The 7,125-nt window shown below is 34.9% G+C and overlaps 1 protein-coding gene across 50 annotated transcripts in view; it reads left to right on the forward strand.

Annotated features, from left to right (window-relative positions):
- LRR (Leucine-rich repeat) overlaps positions 1 to 7,125 on the forward strand; it is a 264,962-nt gene that overhangs the window by 143,160 nt on the left and 114,677 nt on the right. The window lies entirely within an intron of this gene.

Here is a 7,125-nt window from a genome sequence, read left to right on the forward strand (position 1 = left end):
CTATTGCGTTTTTTCTTTATTCAGTCGCACGTCCATTATAGCCATATATATGCGCCTTTTATTTCAGTCATCGGTGTTTCATGTAAACTGGAGTGCATTGTTAGACGAATATTTGTCGGTGGTTTAAACCCAGGGGCCGTATGAAGGAAAAATAAGTTTTTGAAAAATTAGGAAATCAGGACGTGTTAGAATTCAGATTTTCTAGTGTTATTGAGAAACTTGCAGTGAGCGAGTCGGTATGATTGGTATTATTGATTAAGTGGCTAACAATTTGGCGTCGCATTGTATTGTTCAGTCGTCTTGGGAATGAATGCCTCTGGCGGGTCACGCGACAAAGCACTATACTCTTATGCGCCGTAAGTTGGTCGTTAGTCTTTTAGGGCTGGTTGATTATTCCCCTCCTCTCTCTCTCTCTCTCTCTCTCTCTCTCTCTCTCTCTCTCTCTCTCTCTCTCTCTCTCTCTCAAAAATTATACATGCATTCACTCACGCACTTGTGCCTTTTCTACCTTACACTCATTCTTAATCACTCACGCTCGCTCATTGATGCGATCACAATTTTTCCTTCTTGAAAGTAAACGCAAATCTATCTCTCTCTCTCTCTCTCTCTCTCTCTCTCTCTCTCTCTAGAAATATACACATTCACTCAAGCACGCATGCGCATTCTAACACCAGTTTTTAATCACACGCTCACTTGTAAATTTGCGCGCAATTTTCCCTCCTTGGAAACTGAACGTAAAACTCTCTCTCTCTCTCTCTCTCTCTCTCTCTCTCTCTCTCTCTCTCTCTCTCTCTCTCTCTCTCTTCTGTGACAGCCTTTGTCCACATGTTGAATTGTCGGTCAGAACCCCATATTTCTTTCTTGAGCTTCGTGGTATGTTGAGAACTCGCCTCTTGGTACCTTGTGATTACAGCGCAGTAAAGAAATTATTTCTGTTGAGCCACCAATTTGTGGCTTAATACTGTTGAGGGTGCTTTCGGGGGCAATATGAAGACGATTTTAAAATAGAATTACATGAATGCTGCTCTTGTTGTCACGGGGTTTTATATATATATATATATATATATATATATATATATATATATATATATATATATATATATATATATATATATATATAATATATATATATATATTGATATATTGTATATTCAAAACCCCTTGATAACAAGAGCATATTTATAAATTGTTTCAATATATATATATATATATATATATATATATATATATATATATATCATATATATAATATTATTTCAATATATATATATATATATACATACACATATACATACATTATATATATATATATATATATAATATATATATATATTATAATAATAAAAAATAATAATAATAATAATAGCAAAACTTTGCCGCCACATGACGTGTCAGTAACTCGCGTCTCACCTTTGGCGCGCTAAGGGAACAAATGAATTGTGAAGCGGAACGTAAATATATCATTGTTTGTATGCGCTCTCTTCCCGTTCCTTGAAGGAGAGTTTTTGTCGCTTTAGCGGAATCCAAAAACGCGACAAATCTTCCACGGCGAGGCGTCCTGTACCTGCAAGACACTTACAGGAAGTTGTCGTTTCACTCGCGGAGGGAAGCTAATCTTGGGCGGGTTCTCTTGACGGCGGCGGTTTGTTGTTCAAGGGATTGGCTGGGTGTCGGAGTTGGGTGCGTTCTCTTTGTCAAGTCATTCTTACACGATTTATGTTATTTTATGCGTGTTACCTTTTACTATTACTATTATTATTGTGCAGAGACATTGTCATTGGACAGGTGCAGATGTCTAGAACCCTTTCCCCGAATAAGATACACGCGCAGAGCTAGTATGAATAAAATACATATGTTTATAAGAGATAAAGTTAGTAAAAGATGGAACATGAAGTAAAAAGTAAAATCAAATATAGAAAATAGTTCATACATATTGTTGTTAAAATTGTCTTTACTTTTAGGCTAAATACGAATGGAATTAATACTCTTGTCTGCAATTAGAGGCAATTAATGCCAATTATCGCGTGACGAGAATTTTTGTATAGCTTGATTGCATTGACCTTGGCCATAGTAGCAACGTTCTTCACGCTTTATGTTAGCAGATTCAAGGACGATCTCTCTCTCTCTCTCTCTCTCTCTCTCTCTCTCTCTCTCTCTCTCTCTCTCTAAAATCGCTTAGTCCTATTGCAGTTTTCCCAACAGTAACCTTTAGAATTTTGAACTTGTAAACCACCATCTCGATAAATTGCTTTAAACAGTTTATGTTGATTGATTGGATGAGGTATCATATACAGGCATCACAGGAACAGAGGCTGTTGCAATATTTAAATGCAAAAGTGGAAAGCAAACCTGGCTTCACCACCGTGAGAACATGCTTCGGAATTTTATTCACGTGCTTGATTCCGTGCTCGTGAGGATTCGCGCTCCGCTTTGTTCCCTGTCATTCGTACGATAGATGTCCTCGAATCATGATGATGATCAGGATTGATATTATTGTCCTTTACTACCAGTGGAAACGCTGTCTTTATGTTAAAATGTTAAATTAAGTGTAAAGAAGTCTCTTTGGATTTGCTGTAAACCAATTTGCAGTTTTTTTTTAGCTGTTACCTGTTGCTATTGCACGTAGCGAGATGTGACTTAGGAACCCGGTAATGCTTTAGCCTGTTATAACTTTAATGCGTTAGTATGGAGTATTATTGAATTATATTACAAACGCTTACGCGTGCAAATACACATGCGCGCGCAGATTATATGTATAATGCACATATACTGCATGTATGTATATATGTTTATCAGTGTATATACATATATGTGTATATACATGTATACAGTATATATGATTATATATTTATGTATATATATATATATATATATATATATATATATATATATATATATATATATATATATATATATATATATATATATATATATATATATTTATCAATATGTACATGATTTTATATATTCACAGATATTAAGTAACAAATACTTTTTTAATATCGCATTCACCTTAACCTTGGGAATAACTTACACCCACAGGTGGATTATAATTGATAAGTGTCAGACCACCGTTAGCATCCTGCCCGGCGCAGAAGTCCTTAACAATTATAATTACCTTTGTTTGTTAGTTATTCCCGTGGTATAGGGATTTGGATAGTAAACAGTATATGTTGTCATTCTCTCTATCTGTGTCTCTCATGTATATGTATATTATATATATATATATGTGTGTATGTATATATTATTTGTATATATATATATATGTATATATATAATACACGCGTGTATGCGTTTGTAATATCGATGAATAACCCTCCATACTAACACAGTAAAGTTATAACAGTTCGAAGCATTAACAGTGCTCTTAATTCACATTTCACTATATGAAGTCGCAACAGGTACCACCAGAAAAGAAAATAAAACCCAAAAAACGCAAATTTTTGTACAGTATATCCAACGCGACCTATTTTACGCCCAAATTAAGATTTTAACATTATATCAGCGTTCACGTTTATGACAGACATAACAGTCCTGATTATGAGGATGGTCGATAATGCCTCTACAACGAACGACAGGGGACAAAGCAGAGCGTGAATCCTGCGTACATAGCCTACACATATATACGTATACATGTATATATGTACATAGGCTATATACATATATGTACATATACATATATTTATATATATTATAAGATTGTGTATGTATATGTATAGTATATATGTATGAGAACACACGTACAAATAATGTTGACTTAATAGTATGTGGGCATCAGTATCTGTCAAAGTGCATTCACTTCCAGTGGGAGGATGAACTGTTAGGTTTTGCCGAGTATTTAAAAAAATAAATGAGGGTATTTTTTTTTTCCTACGATCCAGTTTTACCCGAGGAAGACAAAGATGATACGATGATGATGATGATGGCGGAGTGTGAATTGGCCGGAGGTGTACCCCGCCCTCTTTGCCGTTAAATATCTCTCTCTCTCTCTCTCTCTCTCTCTCTCTCTCTCTCTCTCTCTCTCTCTCTCTCTCTCTCTCTCTAAACTAAACAAAAAGAAAAATCCGGAGATTGTAATATAATTTTTTTCTCTCAAAAAGAAATCGGGAAATTGTTATATAATAGTTCTCTCTCTCTCTCTCTCTCTCTCTCTCTCTCTCTCTCTCTCTCTCTCTCTCTCTCTCTCTCTCTCTCTCTCTCAAAAAAAAAAATCAGGAAATTGCAAATATAATAAATCTCTCAAAAAATATGGAAATTGTTTTAATAATCTCTCTCTCTCTCTCTCTCTCTCTCTCTCTCTCTCTCTCTCTCTCTCTCTCTCTCTCTCTCTCTCTCTCACAAAAAAAAGGAAATTGTAATATAATAATTTTACTGTTTTATATAAATCGAAGATGCATTGTGACGTGCATTGAAATAGGGTTTATCTTCATCTGTATTTGCGTGTGCGATGTATTTAATTCACATTTGCTCACTGCATCCTCTTCCTCAAAACGCAGTTTTGTTATTGGTTGTAGCAGTTATTGGGCTCCGGTTTATTAACGTTTGACAATGGGAGGTTTCAGAGAAAAGCGATGTTTTCACAGGGGTTACAACAAGTTAAAATTTTCTTTATATTTATTTCAGACTGAATTTTTCCAAAATTTCATGTTCATTTGCATTGTCCCTTGGGTACCAGTTGCATTGACTGTTGGAGTTTACTCTTCATCTGTTCTATTTTTATTCAATAGCTGTCCAACTTCTTCAACTCAGGCTTCCAATTTCTACCTTTCATATGGTAACTAAGAATGGTTCAACATTATGAGAACATAGCGATCCATATGTCCAAAATTTGATATAGGCGTTGAGATGGAACGTCCCTATTCCCTCTGTATTTCCAGAATCACGTGACCTGCCTGTATTTATATAAAGGATGGTTTGTCATCAGGCTCGTTCATTAACCTGTAACTTAAACAAGGAGTGCCCGAGCACAAGAGCTTAGTTTTTTTTTTACCAGTTTTTCTTCTTTGTTCTCTAATATTACTTAGCGTGGTTCATGTACCGGTTGTCTATTCATGCATTTGCTAATGTTTTTATTATTATTAGTTTTCATATGTAGTTTTCAACTGTATTCTTCTGTACTATACATCGCTTGTGCCATTTTGTTTCCTCTTATATGTTTTTTTTATTTTTATTAGTTTTCATCTGTAGTTTTCAACTGTATTCTTCTGTACTATACATCGCTTGTGCCAATTTGTTTCCTCTTATGTACGGGGACATTCCATTATAATTCGCAAGGTACATCAATATTATGTGAATAAGTGCACACTTTCAGTAAAAGCAACAGTAATAACTGTCCAGCTTGAAAAATAACATTACCCTTTGTCTAATGCGCCGTGTTCTTCCGCATTCTACCAGTGTTTTCGCTTCCGATTGCATTTTGATATCTTTTTTCGAGACAATTTGATGTTTCCTTCCCCTGGGCAGTGTTAGCTTGGGAAAACCCTGAACTTACTTCCTTGAAACTAACTGTAGTTATTTTGGTATTTTCTGGGAAACTCTCTCTCTCTCTCTCTCTCTCTCTCTCTCTCTCTCTCTCTCTCTCTCTCTCTCTCTCTCTCTCTCTCTCTCTCTCATTAGAAAATGTTTATACTTCCTGTACTTACAGTAATTTTAGACACGGTTTATGACTGTTTAATGATAATAGTGTTGTATTTATTTAAGGAAACTTACATTTATGAAAGTTTACTTAAAAACTTCAAAGATGTCATTACTTGAAGCACTCTTTGGGCGTTCTCATATTCGCTTTGAAACTCTTGGTCCGGGTCTCCTTATGACCCATTGTCGTCCTATTGCAAGTGATCTTTGGGATGAAGGTGCTGGCCTATCACCCAATTTCTAATTGAAATAATTGAGCTTGAAAACACTGTTGACATTCGATGTGTGATTATTCTGAACTCTTAATAACATTGTAAGTGTCCGGTTTAGTTAAGCACCTTCTTGAAGATCATAAGTTTCCACAACTTTTTTAATACCTGGAGCAGTTTGCGTAGTCATCAGAGTACCTCAGAGGTTTCTCTTCCAGTATCTTAGATATTCAGGAAATCGTAAAACTCGGGGCAATTTAGTGATAAATGATTGCTGGGAATGTCCAATTATTAGGTGACTCAGTCTTTTTAGCCTTCTGAATGCTTTTGGACATTTGACTGTGCGAACACACTCGCAAGGCTGAGAATATTTTTTTCAAGGTTGAGAATATCTCGTCCTTCGAAGGAATCTTAAGTTATTTGGTTGTGTCATAATTAGGTATGCGGTTTCAATGTCAGGCTTGTTCACGGTCGAGTTATATCGTGTTTTTTTTTTTTTTTTTTTTTTTATCATGAACGGTGAAGTTTTTCATACTTTGACGTATGTTTATATAGTGTGTCGAATATGGATGCTTTCGTTTATACAGTATACTTCTAAGTCTTGTTTGTAACTGAAAATATTTTATCAGCACTTACACAGTATTTAAGCATGCATGATTTAGAATTTGTGTATTTATATTTACTTGACAACATTAACAAATCGATTATCTTTTTAAATACTTGTTTCCTTTGGCACTTGAATGGCTGTTTGAGAGTGTATGTAATTTTCTGCCTCTTAAGTTCATAGAGGAAAAGCGTAGCTAAGCTTAAAAAACGAATCGAGCCTTATCGTATTTAGCGTGAAATCGTTAGGGCGAATCTATTTCTTGTTGAAGTATGGTGTATTACGTCATAAACTGATCGTTTTACTCGAAATAGGGATGTTATATGTATGTATACATATATACATTATATATATGTAAAATAGATAAAACCTTTCCTACATTTTTGGGAATTGATCTTCAGCAAACATGCATCTAGATATAATATATATGCGTTATCCATATCTATCTATGTATGCATGTGTGTCTGTCTATATATGCATATTTAGTACTCATGTAAAATGCCAGTAAAAAATCTTCAGCTACAGCATAATTACAACACAACTTATTAGGAAGGCCAAGATAATAGACACCTCGCTAGAAGCGTCTAAAACGGGGAAACACACTGCAAACATGATGATATATGTTAAATGGAAGGTTATCTGATTTAGTTACTGGTTTGTTACATAAAGTAACTCTTA

The sequence above is a fragment of the Macrobrachium rosenbergii genome, chromosome 40 (genome assembly GCF_040412425.1).
Source record: "Macrobrachium rosenbergii isolate ZJJX-2024 chromosome 40, ASM4041242v1, whole genome shotgun sequence".
NCBI classification, from domain to species: domain Eukaryota; kingdom Metazoa; phylum Arthropoda; class Malacostraca; order Decapoda; family Palaemonidae; genus Macrobrachium; species Macrobrachium rosenbergii.